The sequence below is a fragment of the Rutidosis leptorrhynchoides genome, chromosome 5 (genome assembly GCF_046630445.1).
Source record: "Rutidosis leptorrhynchoides isolate AG116_Rl617_1_P2 chromosome 5, CSIRO_AGI_Rlap_v1, whole genome shotgun sequence".
NCBI classification, from domain to species: domain Eukaryota; kingdom Viridiplantae; phylum Streptophyta; class Magnoliopsida; order Asterales; family Asteraceae; genus Rutidosis; species Rutidosis leptorrhynchoides.
Genome location: NC_092337.1, coordinates 96,182,586 through 96,204,053, shown reverse-complemented (window position 1 = coordinate 96,204,053; position 21,468 = coordinate 96,182,586). Strand labels below are relative to the sequence as shown.

Below are 21,468 nucleotides of genomic sequence, written 5' to 3'. Positions count from 1 at the left end.
TTTTTGAACCACAAGATTTTGTATTGCCATAACGTTGATTATCAAAATCGTTTTCATTCCAAAGTTGTTATACGTTTGTGGAGCACCCAATTATCAAGACTTAACTGTTTACGAACCCCGTTATCATAGTGTTAGAACCTACACTATATACTCGAAAATATATTTCATCCGCTAACGGTAGCGAACCGTCCGAATGAGGGCTTGTCAAGCCCATGTGATCACAAAACATAAGTTCACGTTTACACCCTGCAAGTGTAACTAATGATAATTGAATTGAGGCCTTTTTGTTCTAACTCCACGTGGAATGTTTGTTTCCGTACTTGTGTTCAAAGCATAAAAGTATTATACGTATATGTTTCTCATCCCACAGTTTAAAGAGTAAAAGTTGTTGAAAAGGTGGGACTATGATCTCACCTTGTTTGCACGAATAATATAATGTACTTCACAAAGTAGCGTGTGCAAGAACGAATGTTAGTCTTGACCTAAACAAATAGGTTCGTATTAATATCGATAAACACGGTCGGTCAAAGTGTTCAATTAGTCCTATGGCTCGTTACGACTCGATTATTATAGCATGTGAATTGAATTGTCAAGTTTCATGCAAGGTACAAGTATAAAAGCATGTTCGAATGATTGGATAAGTATTTGGTTAAGTTGGACAAAAGTCAACTTTGGTCAAGTCAAAGTCAACGAAAAAGTCAACACGTTCGGGTCGGGTCCCGAACTATTTTTCTGAGTTTTTTAATCATATATGAGCATATTAGAACAAGTTTCATGTTAAACGGAGGTGCGTAGCATATAAGTTTCATGTTCAACTATACTTGCAATTTCAATTTCTTTAATCAAGTTCTACGAATTCAAACAGTTTCCTATTAATTTTGATAATCGATATATCTTAATAATATGCGTTTGATTTGATGATTTATGGGGAAAAGAACGAATGAAAGGCAGCTACATACATAAGTAGCTCACAATGTGTTAATATCTTTAAGTAAGTCTCTATGTTTTCATTTTAGTCCTTTCCAACTTATTTGTTCAAATCAAGATTTTAAATTTGATTCCTCTTTCTTGCTACAGATTTGAGTTCTATCACATGTGCTTTCTTTTAGTGTTATTTGTATTTGGTGACATTTTGTTGGAAATTAATTATTACTAACACCCACAAACATTATGAGTGGGAGTGGTTAGTTGTCTTCATCTCATTCCACTAAGTAGATGTTTATTTTGAGTGGGAGTGGTTAGTTGTCTCCATCTCATTCCACTAGTAGATGTTGATATAAAGGAATGGGAGTAGTTAACCCATTTAAGTAGATATCATCATTGATAGAACAATTCACATTCGAATAATATACAGAGATACAATTCTTTTGAGAGATTGTGAGTATACTTGTTCAAGTGGAACATTGCAAACCGTCGAAGGAAGGCTGTGAAACTTGAAAGCCTTCCTTTTGGTGATCGCTTTCCCGATCGGTGATCTAAACCTCGATCCTATCCGCTTCCGCTACGTGTATTCGGGTACGTTCCGAATTCTCCATATTCAACATTGGTATCCGAGCTATATGTTTAGTTCCCGGTTAAATGCTAATTATTTTCCTTTCATTGGTTGAATATTCCATGAGTTTTCTTCATACGCAAGTTGAGGTCAGTTTTGTTAAAATGATTTCTTGAGTACAAAGTCAAACGTTGCTTTACTATTAATTATCATCACTCACGTAATTCTAATGGCTCTAAATTCTATGTTAAAATTTTGGGTCCAATTTGGGCATGATGTGATGTTACCGAGTGATTGTTATTTACATATGGTATCACTTAATTTACTTCACTATTAAAAATAATGCTTTAAATAAATATATGTATCGGCCAAAAATTGATGTGTGTTTCATATATCCTCTTTATATGAATATATAAATGTTATAATGATATACTTACTGAAAATAGTATAAATGATTTCATGATATACTTAGAATAGTTATACTTAGAAATTTGATTATGATAGTTTTAATAAAAGCAATCCATATCTTAGGGAATTGAATCTAAGTGAATGCCCTTATCTCATATGAATTCGTATTTATTTATTTGCGTTTCTTAGTTTAATTAGTTTTAAACCCAAAATTCCCCAATTTATTTAGAATAATTATTAGTTTTAGATTCTTAAATTCAACTGCGCCTTGTGGAATGAACCTTGTGCTTGCTATATCTATACTGCATTATTTAGGAATCGTTGTCTGCTTTGTGTGTTAATTTGATTAGTTTAGTTCAAGAAATTTAGGTTGCATTTTAGCACATCAATTTTTGGCGCTGCTGCCGGGGAGTGGTGTTGGTTTGGGATTTAAAGCTTTTAGTTGTTCGATCCTTTCGTGAGAATTTGTTTATGCGAAAGTTACTTTTTGTTATTTTTGTTTGGTTTTACGCGTTGGTGTTTGTTGTGGTGTGATTGCAGGTTAGGAACAAATCGTGGATGAGATTGCCGAAATAGATTTCCATAACTTGAGACTGTTTGACCAACGTGATCGAAGAGAATGGGTCGCAATCGTTTCAATAGCGATGGAACATTCTCCTGTTGCAAGATGAGTGTGTTCTTGGTACTGTTTATGAGTATTTTTTTTCTTGTATTTAGTAACTACAATTTCATTTAGAAATAAACTAGAAAAGTAACGGACCGCGCGTTGCGGCGGTTGCATTTGGGTAGATGTCGGTTTGTACTCGTACACAAAATGGATATTACGTGGTGGCTATTACAGTTTCATATCGTCCTTGTTTTTTTCTACATAGCTTTAGCTCATGAGCAGCCTACACATTCGATAGCGCCTATATCTTCTGCATATGGGGGGCAACTCTGTTACCTTTCCTCCATGAATCCTTGAAGATGCCAAAGCAATATGTCATCCTTATCCAGTATCACCGTGTAACAAATTCTGATCAGCATGGCGTAAAACACAAACGATTACGCGTCCCCGTCTCGACCGACTCGCCCCTCCAAGGTCCTGACCGACTCGTCCTGACTCGCATCTTTTACAACCTTGATCACAGCCATGAGATCTTTATGACTCAACAAAATTATAGCCATGAGATCTTTTCTTGTGTTTTCTTTCAAGCGGCAAAGAAACTGAAACGCACACAAAAATCCATATGTGATCAAACTGACTATTATGTTAACTCTATTCCACATACATATTATCACATTATCTACAAACCAACATACAATTTAGTGTAACGAAATATTATAAAACGACTAAAGCATAACAAATAAGATAACGAAGTAGTACCTGTAATGAAATGTTGAGACCCTAAAGCTGATTCGAAGCTTAAACAAAGTCTACCAGCAGACTTAGCTCGGGTAAGAGACTGCTTCTTCTATATAACATTGACAGTGTATAACATGCCTCCATGTACTGCTTATGATACTAATTTGATACTGTAAACAATAAATACTTCTATACACCAAATGAAGATCAAGTGAAATACAATACCGGTACATACTTCAAAGACGAATGAGTTGGCACGTCTACTGCCAGTTACTGTATTTCCTGTATGTGTAGAAAATATATAAGGCGTTTTAAGGTGTGATAACAAAAGGAAATGAATGGGTTTTTAACAAATTTGTCTTCACCATACTTATTGGTTCGTCCATTAAAATACACCACTACGCAGTAGGTGTTGGGCTGTACAGACTCCTCTTGCAATCCCTTTGCAATAAGCGTGTACTTCCATTGTCTTATATTTGTTATTCGATCGTCGATGATAACTGTTTGTGCTATCCTACAAAAAGTGAGTGACATAAGATAGAAATATTAGTTATGTCTGCCGAATGTAATATGCAAAACAAATGATCATCAGTGGTAAATAACAAACTAAATGAAAACACCAAAATCATAATCAAAAATACAAAGTTATCGATTTGAAAAATATCGTAACGTACCAACCAATTCGAACACGCGACAAAATCTGAACTTTCTGGCGAACCTATGAAAAAGAAAAACAAAGTATTAGTATTAGTTAACAATACAACCAAAATCCGCAACTCGTGCTAACCAAAAAAGCAGTAGAAACAGAAACATAAGTTGACGGATGACATTTTACGATAGAAGAACTTAACCGCAACACGGGGCGCCAAGTTAAAACAGCAGACTCGCCACCTACTGCAGCAAATGCAACCACAACCTATAAATTTGAATCAACAAACAATGTCTTCAGTATTACTTCATCTTTAGTATTGATAAACGCATAAAATTCACATATAAAATCCAATAAATTTGATATAAAAAGTAGCTAAACCTCATTGTACGCCCAATTCACCAAAACAACGACAACTATTTCATCATCACAACCTCTATATTTTTTATCAAGATTATGGTTCATGGTTTCAGATATGGCAATAGAATATCGGAACTTTTTTTTTTTTTTACTTATTGGAAACATTATAAACTTTCTATATATATATATATACCCTGGTTTTCATTTAGGTCTGCACACTGTTCCCTTGAATCTTCTCATAAAAAATGAGCTAATTTTCTTTCATTTGTTTTTCATTCTACGGTCTTTGATTGGACAGTTGTAATCAATACATGAAGAAGATTTTGTGAGACTTGTTGGCTAGTGAATGTTAGTTAAACTTCTTTATCAACATGTTACATTAGTAACATCCAGATGGTTAACTTCAGGTTGTATTCAAACAGAAAACTTGGACATCGACCGACGATGTTAGTCTATCCTCGTAATTGAACGGTATATAACTTCATGAAATGAAACAAAAGACCATGCTTCTACAAAATAGCGTGGAGGTTCGAGTCCTCTTTAAGGCATAATTGAGAATGATCATTGACTTACAATAAGTAAACGTACCTACTATTAGTTGCTCACTAAGAACTGCCGTGAAATCAGTGGTAGACGACACTGATAGTGCACCGGAGTAGCAGCAGTCACAAAGGATGGAAAATTTCGGATAGATTACAATAATAGACCTGATCTAAATCACTATCATGCCATACTACACTTCTTCAAGCTGTTTCTTTCGGCGACATAGAAGGCTGCCCCGAAAACACTCTGACTATCAAAAAAAGGTCACTAGACAGGGATTCCTTATCATCACATTTCTTCGGCTTCTGTTTAGTTTCCATTAACATAGACAATCTAAACACAATTTAGAAAACAGAGAAAGACAACCAAGAGACAATAAACCAAAAACAAACATAAATGAATTCCAATGCTCCAAAAAAACAAAATGTTACTATAGTCAAGAGACTTCCAAACCATGTAAACAAACAACAAACAAAGCCAAACAATTTACCTACACACCCAAATGTCTAAACACTTGATTAACACACTGCGGAAAGTATAAAGATATAAGGTCAAAAAAACATAGCAATTCCAACACCACCCCCAATCAGAAATTACATAAACAAAAATCACATCTAACGCTATCAATCGGCAACACGATCCGGGTAACACAATTTCAGGTAATCTTGTATTTAGGATTCTAAACGATGATTAAAGTGAGATTAAATCTCGATCAAAAAAGACGGGACAATGTGAAATGTCCCGTTCATATCGATTATAAACGTTTCATATTAATTGATTTATTTGCAAGGTTTTGACCTCTATATGAGACGTTTTTCAAATACTGCATTCATTTTTAAAACAAACCATAACCTTTATTTTATTGACAACGTTAAAAGGACACCACCTAGATTATCAAGAATTTGATAATCTAAAAATATCACACTTATACACGACCAATACATATTGGTTTACAATATTAATATGTTACAACAAAGTAAATCTCGAATGCAGTTTTAAACAATATTATACAAGCATGCTGACACCAAATCTTGTTCATATTTTAGCATGCAATATCGGAAGCTCTTAAAATCACCTGAGAATAAACATGCTTTAAATGTCAACAAATATGTTGATGAGTTATAGGTTTAACCTATATATATCAAATCGTAATAATAGACCACAAGATTTCATCTTTCAATAACATACAATCTGTATAAAAATCATTCATATGTTGAACACCTGGTAACCGACATTAACAAAATGCATATAGAATATCCCCAAAACAGAAATCCATCTGTATTAATAACTCGAAGTACTAAAGCATACCATTTTCCAGTATGGGGGGAGTTAGTGCCCATAGATCTACCTTTAGAATTCGCGTCAATTAGGGTGTATGTTCCCTAATTCTTAGGCTACCAAGCTAAAAGGGTGATATTCGGTATTCATAATCCAACATAGAATGTAATTTCAAGTACTTGTGTCTATTTTGTAAAACCTTTATAAAACTGCATGTATTCTCATCCCAAAAGTATTAGATTTAAAAGTGGGACTATAACTCACTTTCACAGATTTTCCTTCGTCGGAGTAAGACTTGGCCACTGGTCGATTCACGAACCTATAACAAATATGTACATATATATCAAATTATGTTCAAAATATATTTACAACATTTTTATTACGTTTTAATGATTTGAGTTTGTTAAGTCAGCAGTCCTCGTTAGTAACCTACAACTAGTTGTCCACAGTTAGATGTACAGAAATAAAGCAATATATATTATCTCGAATCAATCCACGACCCAGTGTCTACAAGTCTCAGACTCGATCACAACTCAAAGTATATATATTATTTTGGAATCAACCTCAACCATGTATAGCTAACTCAAAAATTACTGCATATAGAGTGTATATGGTTGTTCCGAAATATATATATAGATGGGTCGATATGATATGTCAAAACATTGTATTCGTGTCTATGGTATCCCAAGATTACATAATATAAGTTAGAATACATGTATAATACAATATAAGTTAGTTAAGTTATGATTTGTATAGATTTGTTATAAATTTCACGTAGCTACAACAAGCAAAATTATCCAATCTTGTTTTACCCATAATTTCTTCGTTTTAAATCCGTTTTGAGTGATTCAAGTTGCTATGGTTTCATAATGAAATGAAATTTATGAAAATAAACAGAAAAAGTATAAGTTTATAGTCGGAAATATAGGTTACAAGTCAATATTTTAAGAGGTAGTCATTTCAGTCGAAAGAACGACGTCTTGATGACCATTTTGAAAAACATACTTTCACTTTGAGTTTAACCATGATTTTTGGATATAGTTTCATGTTCATAAGAAAAATAATTTTCCCAGAAGAACAACTTTTAAATCAAAGTTTATCATAGTTTTTAATTAACTAACCCAAAACAGCCCGCGGTGTTACTGCGACGGTGTATGTTCTGTTTTACGGTGTTCTTCGTGTTTCCAGGTTTTAAATCATTAAGTTAGCATATCATATAGATATAGAACATGTGTTTAGTTGATTTTAAAATTCAAGTTAGAAGGATTAACTTTGTTTGCGAACAAGTTTAGAATTAACTAAACTATGTTCTAGTGATTACATGTTCAAATCTTCGAATAAGATAGTTTTATATATATGAATCGAATGATGTTATGAACATCATTACTACCTCAAGTTTAGTATGTAAACCTACTGGAAGTGACAAAAATTGATCTAGCTTCAAAGGATTCTTGGATGGCTTGAAAGTTCTTGAAGTAGAATCATGACACGAAAACAAGTTCAAGTAAGATTATCACTCGAAATAAGATTGTTATAGTTATAAAAATTGAACCAAAGTTTGAATATGAATATTACCTTGAATTAGAAAGATATCTTACTGTAAATAAGGAAGATTTCTTGAGATTGGATGATCACTTGAAATGGATTAGAAAGCTTGGAAGTAGACTTGTAAACTTGAGAGTATTCTTGATTTTATGAAACTAGAACTTATAGAATTTATGAAGAACACTTAGAACTTGAAGATAGAACTTGAGAGAGATCAATTAGATGAAGAAAATTGAAGAATGAAAGTGTTTGTAGGTGTTTTTGGTCGTTGGTATATGGATTAGATATCAAGGATGTGTAAGTTTGTTTTCATGTAAATAATTCATGAATGATTTATAATATTTTTTGTAATTTTGTGAGATATTTCATGTTAGTTGCCAAATTATGGTTCCCACATGTTTAATGACTCACATGGGCTGCTAAGGAGCTGATCATTGAAGTGTATATACCTGATAAGGCTAAAAAGGAACATATATTTCATAGCAATATCCCTCCTAAATAATAGGTTTTCATATGTAATTGTATTATATTTTCATTGTAATTGTTTAAATAAATAAGTGCGAAGACAAAAGGCGAAAACGAAGATTTGAAGACACAAACATCCAAAAAGCTCAAATGTACAAGATACAATTCAAAAGGTTCAATTTATTGATGAGAAACGTCTAAAAATGACAAAAGTACAAGTTGCGGAACGCAAAGTACAAGATATTAAATTATACGAAAAGGCGTTCGAAAATCCGGAACCGGGACATGAGTCAACTATCAACGCCCGTCGCAACGGACTAAAAATTATGAGTCAACTATGCACAAGAATAAAATATAATATATAAATAATTATATAAATTATTTATATATTATAAATATATATATATATAATCATGTCGACAAGATATGAGACAAATGATCCTGAGCTGGATTTTCAAACTCCACGACTCGCGGAGTTTGCAGGCATAAAACTCCACGACTCGCGGAGCTGTCAGAAATCAAAATGCCTATAAAAGGCCATGCATTCGTTCGATTTTAATATATATAAAAAAATATAAATAATAATAATAATACAAAATAATATATATATATATATATATATATATATATATATATATATATATATATATATATATATATATATATATATATATATATATATATATATATGGATGTATATATAGTATAGGGTAGTTTTATATTAGATTAGTTCGGGTTATGTAAAGGTTATTTTACGGGTTTTGAAGTCGAAATTCTGTCCGTGTACCACTACGCGATAAATAATCAATGTAAGCTATGTTCTCCTTTTTAAATTAATGTCTCGTACTTAAGTTATTATTATGCTTATTTAAGACGAAGTAATCATGATGTTGGGCTAAAATATTAAAATTGGGTAATTGGGCTTTGTACCATAATTGGGGTTTGGACAAAAGAACGACACTTGTGGAAATTAGACTATGGGCTATTAATGGGCTTTATATTTGTTTAACTAAATGATAGTTTATTAATTTTAATATAAAGATTTACAATTGGACGTCCCTATAAATAACCATATACACTCAATCGGACACGATGGGCGGGGTATTTATATGTACGAATAATCGTTCATTTAACCGGACACGGGAATGGATTAATAATCTATGGAATTATTAAAACAGGGGTGAAATTATGTACAAGGACACTTGGCATAATTGATAACAAAGTATTAAAACCTTGGGTTACACGCAGTCGATATCCTGGTGTAATTATTAAACAAAGTATTAAAACCTTGTTACAGTTTAAGTCCCCAATTAGTTGGAATATTTGACTTCGGGTATAAGGATAATTTGACGAGGACACTCGCACTTTATATTTATGACTGATGGACTGTTATGGACAAAAACCAGACGGGCATATTAAATAATCCAGGACAAAGGACAATTAACCCATGGGCATAAAACCAAAATCAACACGTCAAACATCATGATTACAGAAGTTTAAATAAGCATAATTGTTTTATTGTATTTTTCATCGTACTTTTATTTACTCGCTATTTTATTTAACGTCATTTATTTATTGTCATTTATTTTTCGCTACTTTAATTATCGTCATTTATATTTTGCATTAGGTTTTAATTGTAACTTAAAATATAAAATCGACAAACCAGTCATTAAACGGTAAACCCCCTTTTATATATTATTAATATAATATATTTTGTACAAATATAATTGTTTAAAAATATAGCGTGTGTGACGACCCGGAAAATTCTGACCAAATTTAAACTTAATCTTTATATAATTTTGACACGATAAGAAAAGTATGTTAGGTTGAGTCTCAAAAATTTTGAACTGTTATCATACATTCAATTTAACCTTTGACTATTCTCGACGATTCACGAACAAATAATTGTAAATAGATATGTGTGTATGGTTATATAAATAATAATTTGATGTATTATATGTTGTTGTTATAAAAAAATTAATAAAATAAAAATAGGATATTATAATAATTATTAATTAAAATATATCTCTATATATAAATAAGATATATTAAAAATAAATATTAAATGATTGTAATACTCGTTAGACGTTCCGATTAGTATTTGGAAAAGTTAAATTCAAATTTATGTAATTTTAAAATAAGCGATGATCCGAAGATGAATTATATAAATTTTAGGCTGCTAACATTATACACATTTTGCTTAATTTAAGATATTTTCTTATTATTAAAATGAAACGTTGTTTCAACTTTTGACTTATGGTACCATTTGATATTATATGCTTAACGGATATCACCACAAAACAAATATTAGTGATAAGATAGCTAAAGCATGCATGACAATAACATAAAACCAAATTCATCCAACTGTTAAGTATTTAATTGTTGATTTGAGTGGATGGATAATGAGTGGGAGACAACTAATCATCAAATAATTTTTAATCGCCTGCTTTATATTTCTTTGCTGTTAACTTCATAAACTCCATCAATAAGTTGATATTAATCAACTATACGATTTAAAAACTGAACCCTTTTGCTCCACAAGTTCAAAAGACACCACAACCATCTTGCTTCCACTTCATCTCCTTGTTTAATCACCAACCCCGCCACCATCGAACTCCATTAAATCACCACATCAAACCATCATAACCATCACCTTTTGTTTTTTTGATTCGTTTAACAACCATGAACTAATATCATTGCAACTACTATTTCATTAACCCAAAACCAAGGAACCCATATCGATTGCTAAGCTTTGGTTAGAACCCACAACAATCGACCCATCTCTCTCTCATAATCTCTCACTCCTCGTTTCTTTATCTTTTCTGTTTCTATATTCATACAAACATCACTATATCGTTAAGTGCTACTGCATACTTCTTACTTACCTTTCGAATGATACCTGCTGCTGTTGGGTCTTTGTTACTATCGTCAATACAACCACAGACCACCAATCAAACACCACCTTTAATCTTACTGTTTTTCTTAGACAACCACCACCATTGAAACCATATTACCACTCTTATGTTTCTTTGTATTCGATTCAATCAACCCTTTTATTAAACTGCAATGTTAATTGATGATGAAGGAAGTGGATAGGTAATAAAGTAGAAAAGGGTGAGCTGTAAAGTGATGATATTTTTTTTATGTCTCCACTATGAACTTAATTAAATTTATCACGGGCGAACCTTTTTCTTTCTAAACTATAAAATGGGTCGGCATGTTTAATCCACTAGCAGACCGCCATATGTACCTTGTTGGGTCAAATACTTTTCGATTGGATTGAGAACTTTAATTTTGATTGGGCCGTAAATGGGGTTCCGAATTGTTGGACTATCTAATTGGGCAAGGGTCACGAAACCATCTCATAAAAAAAATGACTACAGCTGCGTTCGTTAATTTCTTAGTTGATGCGGTTAACGAATACGATGATAGATGTAGTGGTTATGCTTATAGTGATGATAAACGATTATAGATGATGACTGATGATGATGATGAAGGATAATGATATATGATGATTATGATAAAATCGTAGGATGATTATGGTTAGAATTAGATGAGGATTAAAATTTTGATAAGATAAATCAAGATGAATTATATAGATGATGATGAATGAGGTTATTATGATGTTATTGTGAAATTTAATGAGGAAGAAGATGATACAGATACATTATAGGTAAAATAAATATAAATACGGTATTAATTAAGAAAAAGAAAAAAAAACAATGGAATGGTTTAAGGATGTTTTCGGGTTAGCGGAACGTCGCGGGTTCAAACCCGGACTTGGGCATTTTTTTAAGGAATACTTCATTGAGGTAGTTATTTATTTATTTAGTAATTATTATTATTATTATCATTATTATATCATTATAGTTATTAATAAAAATATTAGAATCATTATTATTATTAGTAAAATCATTATTTTTATAGTTATTATTACTATTCATTATTATTAAAATTAACATTATTATTAAAAATTATCATTTTATTAAAGTTATCATTTTTATCATTTATATTAAAAGTATTATTTTTTTTTACTCTATGATAATTATTATTATTTTTATCATCACTACTATTATTTAGGTATTATTATAATTTTAACAAATAAACGATATATATATATATATATATATATATATATATATATACATACATACATACATATACAAAAATATTTTATACATATAACATAACAAAAATTTATATTTTTATTTATAAAATGAATATATGAAACGTATAGGTTATTAATATAAAAATGATAACTAATAAATTTATATATATATAAATTTTTCGATTACAATTATGTGTGTTAATAAATATATGAACAATATAGGTTCGTGAATCCGAGACTTACCCTACACTTGTTCAATGACGTCATATGTATTTTTACTACAAAATACATTATGGTGAGTTTCATTACTCCCTTTTTATATATATTTTTGGGCTGAGAATACATGCGATGTTTTATAAATGTTTTACGAAATAGGCACAAGTACTAAAACAAATTCTATGTGGGTTTAAACCAGAAATATACCCTTAACTTGGTAACATTAAACTACTTGTCTATGTACGGTAGGCGCGAATCCTAAAGATAGATCTATTGGGCCTGACAAACCCCATCCTGACTATGGGATGCTTTAGTACTTCGAGGTTATTTTAAACACACCTGATCTGGTGTACTTCAGAGGGTAAAACATGAACGTTAAAGCTTGTTACCGGGTGCCTACAGCTTATAGAATACTTTTATACACTTGCGAGTGTACATATATTTATAAACGGAAATCTTGTGGTCTATTAATATATTAAAATGATTGTTATGATAAACCTATGAACTCACCAACCTTTTGGTTGACACTTTTAAGCATGTTTATTCTCAGGTACAAATTAAGTCTTCCGCTGTGCATTTGTTCATTTTAAAGACATTACTTGGAGTCGATCATCGCAATGGGACCAGATGTTGATGATTTCGTCCAGGGGAATAAGGACGGGTCGTCACAGTTGGTATCAGAGCGGTGGTCTTAGCGAACCAGGTCTGCATTAGTGTGTCTAACTGACAAGTCGTTAGGATATATTAGTGAGTCTGGACTTCGACCGTATTTACATGTCAAAAGTTTTGCTTATCATATTTAGTCGGAAATCATCTTATCATCTTTAGGGAATTGCCTGCTTACCATTCATAAGTCTAGACACGTCTTACTGCATTTAGTGCCTCGATAGTGTAGAGACAAAATTCATATCTTAGCATATCTGTTACTTTGGACTTTGGCTGACATCTTTTCAAAGATTCTCCGTAATTTACGGGATTTTGGTATTATATATACATATGTAAATTATGTATTGAAGAGTACCAAATCTAACTTCTATAATCTATTCCATATTAAAAATTCATTTCCCCGATTATACAAGATGGATTCCGCATCTAGTTCAAATTCCTCCGATCCCTACAACTATTCCGATATGGATTCTCACTCGAGCTCCGACAACAGTGTGACCGGAATGGATCAACCAATTTCCCATCATCTATTCTGGATGAATTGGGGATGGATTCGTAATATACTAAATCACTGGAGACAAGAAGAAGGTGATCCATTTCATCCACCAAATTGCCCTCTTGACAATGAACCTGAAGCACTTACCGGCGAACCTGTTCGAGAAACCATTTTCTCTCTTATTTCTAGAGTCTCTCGTCACGGTTATATATTATCTCATATTTCGAATCTTGTTCATTCGCTCGCTCCGACCGCCAATCATCCCGGTGTACTAGCAGAAGTTAATGAACTACGCGCTCGCGTGACGGATTTAGAGAACATGGTGCGAAGGTTACAAACACCAGCAGCAGCACCAGCCGCATAATTAGCACCACCATCATCAACGCCAACAGTACCCTTACCACCCCCAACCACAACCACGTCGTAAACCTCAACATCGCAATCTGTACCTCGGATATCAACATCGTACGCTTCAATATCACCATCTGTACTTCGAGTGTGATCCTTGTTCTACATATCATTCTATATCGATTATCTTCGCTCGACATGGCAATTATGAAATTTCTAAAGTTTTAAAGATTATGTAATCTAGTATTAACAATAAATCAAATGAGTTTAATATCTTATTGACTCATTAAATCCATGATTACATCTGAAGAAAATATATATGTATGTATATTTTCATGAAGATTGTAATTAAAAATTCTTTTGTGCAAACTGTTAATGATGAGAATATTTTAACGGGTAGGTAATACCCGAGGAATATTTGGGTTTCACATTAATAAGTTACACAGTACATTCTTTCAAATCTAACTCAACAGTCATTTACTATCCTACTTACATCCACAAGATATACGAATCCGTTCACCACAATACAACCATTTTCATTCAATTTCATATTTGGATTTTGACTTATCAGGATCCAACAAGTGGCATAATGAAGAAAACATTGGACAAAATAAAATTTGTTAGAAACAAACGAATTAACTAATTGAAATTTTGTTAAGAATCCACGCTAACTGTTCCAGCTAACTGTTCCTAGCTAACTGATTACATTTTATTTATCGCAATTTACATTCTCGCAATTTTAATTATCGTCATTTAATTTCTGTTATTTATTTTTACGCATTTTTAATATCGGGACACGTATATAAGGTTTTGACATATCATATCGACGCATCTATATATATTATTTGGAATAACCATAGACACTCTATATGCAGTAATGCGGGAGTTATCTATACAGGGTTGAGGTTGATTCTACAATAATATATATAGTTTGAGTTGTGATCGAGTCTGAGACGTATACGGGTCACGAAACGTATTAATTAATTCGAATATTATATATTAAACTATATATGAATTATTGGATTGTTAACTGTGGACTATCGACTGTGGACTAATAATATTGGACAATTAAAATGAATTAAAATATTGATTGTAACATATGAAACTAAACATTTCTTCAAGTTTGCCACTTGATCTCATTTTAAACCTCATTTGTATCTTAACGATTGCAATCTGCGTTCAAATCTTTCATGATTCTTGAAAACACCTCGATCGAGAGGATGAACCAGCCGCATTTCATCTACAGAAGAAAAGGTTGATGCATATAGTTATGCACCTGAAAAACCCTCGGAAACTGAATAAACGTTTAACACATAGCTGTGTTAATTTCTTTAGTGTTATTATTACCCAAAATAACTTTGCAATTCTTCTTCAAATTAGTCAATTTTGTCACAGCTCCAGCAAGTCAATTCCGACTTTTCATCCGAAACAACCTTATTATAACCTTGATATATATGCGTACTCTTTATTGATACTGGGGAACCTTTTATATTTCACCATATTACCATCAGCGTTTAATCATCTAAAAACATACAATTCTCCTGAAACCACCTCAGTTTGATAACCGATGACCCATATCCGTTAACTTTGAAAATGCTGACGAAGTAGCATGTTGTAGATGGTCTTAATGACCAATAGTTTGATGATAAAGAAGAGAGTGTTAGGAACGCTCGATAAAAAAAATTTGGTACTAAAAAACAGATTGAGCAAACCATGAAGGAGACCAAGGTCAAATACAAGGACCATACCATATATTCAAAGAAACCAGATAATTCTGGATCCGATGAAATCTTCAACGAATATCTTGCTCCGTACTCATGTTAAAATCTTGCGGAAAATCTTTCTTTATCAACCATCGAACTTAGAAATTCCAAAATATCATCATAAATATCTTCGATATTTCTGAAGATATTTTCATAAATATTCTTGTCCGAAAATATTTATCTCTTCGCGCTATCTGTGTTAAATCATAAAGGAAACTGTTTTAGTTTCCAAATCCTATAACAATCGAGTTTAAATTATGAATGATTTCCTAGAGAAGTTTTGGGAATTGAAGCATGAGTTAGTATAATATAATGACGTCAGGCCAACGTGATTATATTATAGTGAGTCATGCTGAATTTCTAATGGAACGTGATGACGGTTCACAGGTCATACCCTCATCATGTGCCATGTTACAAAACTCTTTCATTCTACTTAACTCCTGAACATATCAAGAAAATGTATTCTTGATGGTTCTATCTTCCGTGATATTGATAAATTTGAAAATAAAATCATGCTATCACGTTCCTTCCTGCATAGAATATTATAATCATTCGAAACTCTATATCTATAAATTCTGGACCATTATTCGCTTGACTTGAAGTCGGGAAGAGAAAACAAAAGCATAGAGCTTCAAAATATAAGGGAGAATATAAAGCCCGATAACAACACATAAATTACAAACCGTGTATATCAATGTTTATCGCAACATAAAGACAAGGGAGAATTAAAAACAATATAACCCCAAGGGCGAAATAGAAGAAAGCATATTCCTCCGGTGGTAGATGAAAAAGGAGGAAGACAGAAGTGATTGTCAGAAAAAGGACAAGGATCAGTACCGGATTAAGCATTTTTACAACATTTAGAAGTATGGATTAAGGAAGAAAGTATAGGAATGGTGAGAATAATGGAACAGAAGAGCTCAATTTATAATGGAAATATCAGACAGAGTAATCGAGGCAGATCATCACATTTAATTAAAGAGATCCTAATTTCCTTAAATCTCGAAGAAATCAGATCTTTTAGATTTCGAAGATTTTCTTTAAATCCCTTGAATTCCGGAATTCAACCATGACTACGACAAAAGTCAAGACGAATCTTATTTTTCTCAATACACTATTCTGTGATAGCTTCATTCGTACTCTTCGAATAATCGAATTAATTTAACCTTATTACTCAAGGGTAATAAAACTCTATTTATCAACTCATATTCGTCATAAAAACATTTTTATTGTTAGCCATGACCACCTCACTCAAATTTCGGGACGAAATTTCTTTAACGGGTAGGTACTGTGACGACCCGAAAAATTCTGACCAAATTTAAACTTAATCTTTATATAATTTTGACACGATAAGAAAAGTATGTTAGGTTGAGTCTCAAAAATTTTGAACTGTTATCATACATTCAATTTAACCTTTGACTATTCTCGACGATTCACGAACAAATAATTGTAAATAGATATGTGTGTATGGTTATATAAATAATAATTTGATGTATTATATGTTGTTGTTATAAAAAATTAATAAAATAAAAATAGGATATTATAATAATTATTAATTAAAATATATCTCTATATATAAATAAGATATATTAAAAATAAATATTAAATGATTGTAATACTCGTTAGACGTTCCGATTAGTATTTGGAAAAGTTAAATTCAAATTTATGTAATTTTAAAATAAGCGATGATCCGAAGATGAATTATATAAATTTTAGGCTGCTAACATTATACACATTTTGCTTAATTTAAGATATTTTCTTATTATTAAAATGAAACGTTGTTTCAACTTTTGACTTATGGTACCATTTGATATTATATGCTTAACGGATATCACCACAAAACAAATATTAGTGATAAGATAGCTAAAGCATGCATGACAATAACATAAAACCAAATTCATCCAACTGTTAAGTATTTAATTGTTGATTTGAGTGGATGGATAATGAGTGGGAGACAACTAATCATCAAATAATTTTTAATCGCCTGCTTTATATTTCTTTGCTGTTAACTTCATAAACTCCATCAATAAGTTGATATTAATCAACTATACGATTTAAAAACTGAACCCTTTTGCTCCACAAGTTCAAAAGACACCACAACCATCTTGCTTCCACTTCATCTCCTTGTTTAATCACCAACCCCGCCACCATCGAACTCCATTAAATCACCACATCAAACCATCATAACCATCACCTTTTGTTTTTTTGATTCGTTTAACAACCATGAACTAATATCATTGCAACTACTATTTCATTAACCCAAAACCAAGGAACCCATATCGATTGCTAAGCTTTGGTTAGAACCCACAACAATCGACCCATCTCTCTCTCATAATCTCTCACTCCTCGCTTCTTTATCTTTTCTGTTTCTATATTCATACAAACATCACTATATCGTTAAGTGCTACTGCATACTTCTTACTTACCTTTCGAATGATACCTGCTGCTGTTGGGTCTTTGTTACTATCGTCAATACAACCACAGACCACCAATCAAACACCACCTTTAATCTTACTGTTTTTCTTAGACAACCACCACCATTGAAACCATATTACCACTCGTATGTTTCTTTGTATTCGATTCAATCAACCCTTTTATTAAACTGCAATGTTAATTGATGATGAAGGAAGTGGATAGGTAATAAAGTAGAAAAGGGTGAGCTGTAAAGTGATGATATTTTTTTTATGTCTCCACTATGAACTTAATTAAATTTATCACGGGCGAACCTTTTTCTTTCTAAACTATAAAATGGGTCGGCATGTTTAATCCACTAGCAGACCGCCATATGTACCTTGTTGGGTCAAATACTTTTCGATTGGATTGAGAACTTTAATTTTGATTGGGCCGTAAATGGGGTTCCGAATTGTTGGACTATCTAATTGGGCAAGGGTCACGAAACCATCTCATAAAAAAAATGACTACAGCTGCGTTCATTAATTTCTTAGTTGATGCGGTTAACGAATACGATGATAGATGTAGTGGTTATGCTTATAGTGATGATAAACGATTATAGATGATGACTGATGATGATGATGAAGGATAATGATATATGATGATTATGATAAAACCGTAGGATGATTATGGTTAGAATTAGATGAGGATTAAAATTTTGATAAGATAAATCAAGATGAATTATATAGATGATGATGAATGAGGTTATTATGATGTTATTGTGAAATTTAATGAGGAAGAAGATGATACAGATACATTATAGGTAAAATAAATATAAATACGGTATTAATTAAGAAAAAGAAAAAAAACAATGGAATGGTTTAAGGATGTTTTCGGGTTAGCGGAACGTCGCGGGTTCAAACCCGGACTTGGGCATTTTTTTAAGGAATACTTCATTGAGGTAGTTATTTATTTATTTAGTAATTATTATTATTATTATCATTATTATTATCATTATAGTTATTAATAAAAATATTAGAATCATTATTATTATTAGTAAAATCATTATTTTTATAGTTATTATTACTATTCATTATTATTAAAATTAACATTATTATTAAAAATTATCATTTTATTAAAGTTATCATTTTTATCATTTATATTAAAAGTATTATTTTTTTTACTCTATGATAATTATTATTATTTTTATCATCACTACTATTATTTAGGTATTATTATAATTTTAACAAATAAACGATATATATATATATATATACATATATATATATATATATATATATATATATATATATATATATATATATATATATATATATATATATATATATATATATATATATACATACATATATATACAAAAATATTTTATACATATAACATAACAAAAATTTATATTTTTATTTATAAAATGAATATATGAAACGTATAGGTTATTAATATAAAAATGATAACTAATAAATTTATATATATATAAATTTTTCGATTACAATTATGTGTGTTAATAAATATATGAACAATATAGGTTCGTGAATCCGAGACTTACCCTACACTTGTTCAATGACGTCATATGTATTTTTACTACAAAATACATTATGGTGAGTTTCATTACTCCCTTTTTATATATATTTTTGGGCTGAGAATACATGCGATGTTTTATAAATGTTTTACGAAATAGGCACAAGTACTAAAACAAATTCTATGTGGGTTTAAACCAGAAATATACCCTTAACTTGGTAACATTAAACTACTTGTCTATGTACGGTAGGCGCGAATCCTAAAGATAGATCTATTGGGCCTGACAAACCCCATCCTGACTATGGGATGCTTTAGTACTTCGAGGTTATTTTAAACACACCTGATCTGGTGTACTTCAGAGGGTAAAACATGAACGTTAAAGCTTGTTACCGGGTGCCTACAGCTTATAGAATACTTTTATACACTTGCGAGTGTACATATATTTATAAACGGAAATCTTGTGGTCTATTAATATATTAAAATGATTGTTATGATAAACCTATGAACTCACCAACCTTTTGGTTGACACTTTTAAGCATGTTTATTCTCAGGTACAAATTAAGTCTTCCGCTATGCATTTGTTCATTTTAAAGACATTACTTGGAGTCGATCATCGCAATGGGACCAGATGTTGATGATTTCGTCCAGGGGGATAAGGACGGGTCGTCACAGCGTGTAATAAGCCCGCTCCCTGTGGAACGAACCGGACTTACTAAAAACTATACTACTCTACGATTAGGTACACTGCCTATAGTGTTGTAGCAAGGTTTAGGTATATCCATTCTCTAAATAAATAAATATCTTGTGTAAAATTGTATCGTATTTAATAGTATTTTCTTGTAAAATTTAATAGCTATTTTATATACACCTCGCATAACATCAAGTTTTTGGCGCCGCTGCCGGGGACTCGACGAAACGCTATATTTTTAATTTATTTTTGTATAAATATATTTATATATTATTTTAGAAAAACAATATAAAAAAAAACGTTTTTTTTTTCAAACTCCACGACTCGCGGAGTTTGCAGGCTTAAAACTCCACGACTCGCGGAGTCGCCCTGACGCGCTGACAGAAACCCTATTTTTGCTTTAATTACGGAGTAATATTATTTATTATTATTTTTAAACCCTAATTACTTTATTAGTTTAATATAATTAGTTTTAATTTTTAATTAAATTGTATTTTAATTATAATTAGTTTTATTATATATAAAAATTAATACTTTTATAAAATAAATATAAAAATAATATTTTTTATAAAATTAGTAATTTTATCATTTTTGTATCTTTTAAATTATTTAATCGTAATATTTGTATTTTTATCGTTCATATCTAGTTTTAAGCTTAGTATTTTGCCGTAGCTTATTTTTATTTCTAGATTTTTAGGCTTTGCTGTAAAATCCCTTAAGTGCTTATTCCTTAGACTAAGATTTAGGTGCTTTAGAATTTTGCGACGCCGTTTTTCGCGCTATCTTTCTTACTTTTATTTTTCGACGTTTTTCGACGCGCACTCTTTTTCTTTCTTATTTCTCGACACGCTAGTTTTTAGGACTTAGAAATTTTCTCTATTTCTTATCTAATATCTCAAACGGAAAGAAAAATTATTTAAGTGATTAAATTAATGGACGTTGACAATTTTCTGCTTCGTAGTAATAGTTGGATTTGTTAGTGGCTGAGTTGTGAGCTTCCGATTTAAAGGGTTCTGGCTCCCTGCTGCATCTTTTGGCTATTCGAAACGTGGGCAAAAGCTGAAAAGTCTATTAATTGGACAACTTATATAAGTTTTTCTATTTTTATAACTAATAGGATAATTAGTAAATGCACCACATTGTAGCTAAAATTTGGCCATCGCAATAAAAT

At 31.3% G+C, this 21,468-nt stretch overlaps 1 long non-coding RNA gene across 3 annotated transcripts in view; it reads right to left on the bottom strand.

Annotated features, from left to right (window-relative positions):
* Window positions 1–2,644: 2,644 nt before the first annotated feature.
* The window catches only part of LOC139847538 (uncharacterized), a 36,189-nt gene continuing 17,365 nt past the window's right edge, over window positions 2,645–21,468 (bottom strand). For 2 of the 3 annotated variants that reach the window (XR_011759557.1, XR_011759559.1), the window contains 6 exons: window positions 4,843–5,102; window positions 4,097–4,161; window positions 3,920–3,963; window positions 3,616–3,759; window positions 3,267–3,527; window positions 2,645–3,106 (listed from right to left, as the gene is read on the bottom strand). This is a non-coding gene — a long non-coding RNA (uncharacterized lncRNA). Of the gene's footprint in view, window positions 3,107–3,266; window positions 3,528–3,615; window positions 3,760–3,919; window positions 3,964–4,096; window positions 4,162–4,842; window positions 5,131–21,468 lie in introns of all 3 variants that reach the window. The other variant, XR_011759558.1, reaches the window with a different exon arrangement.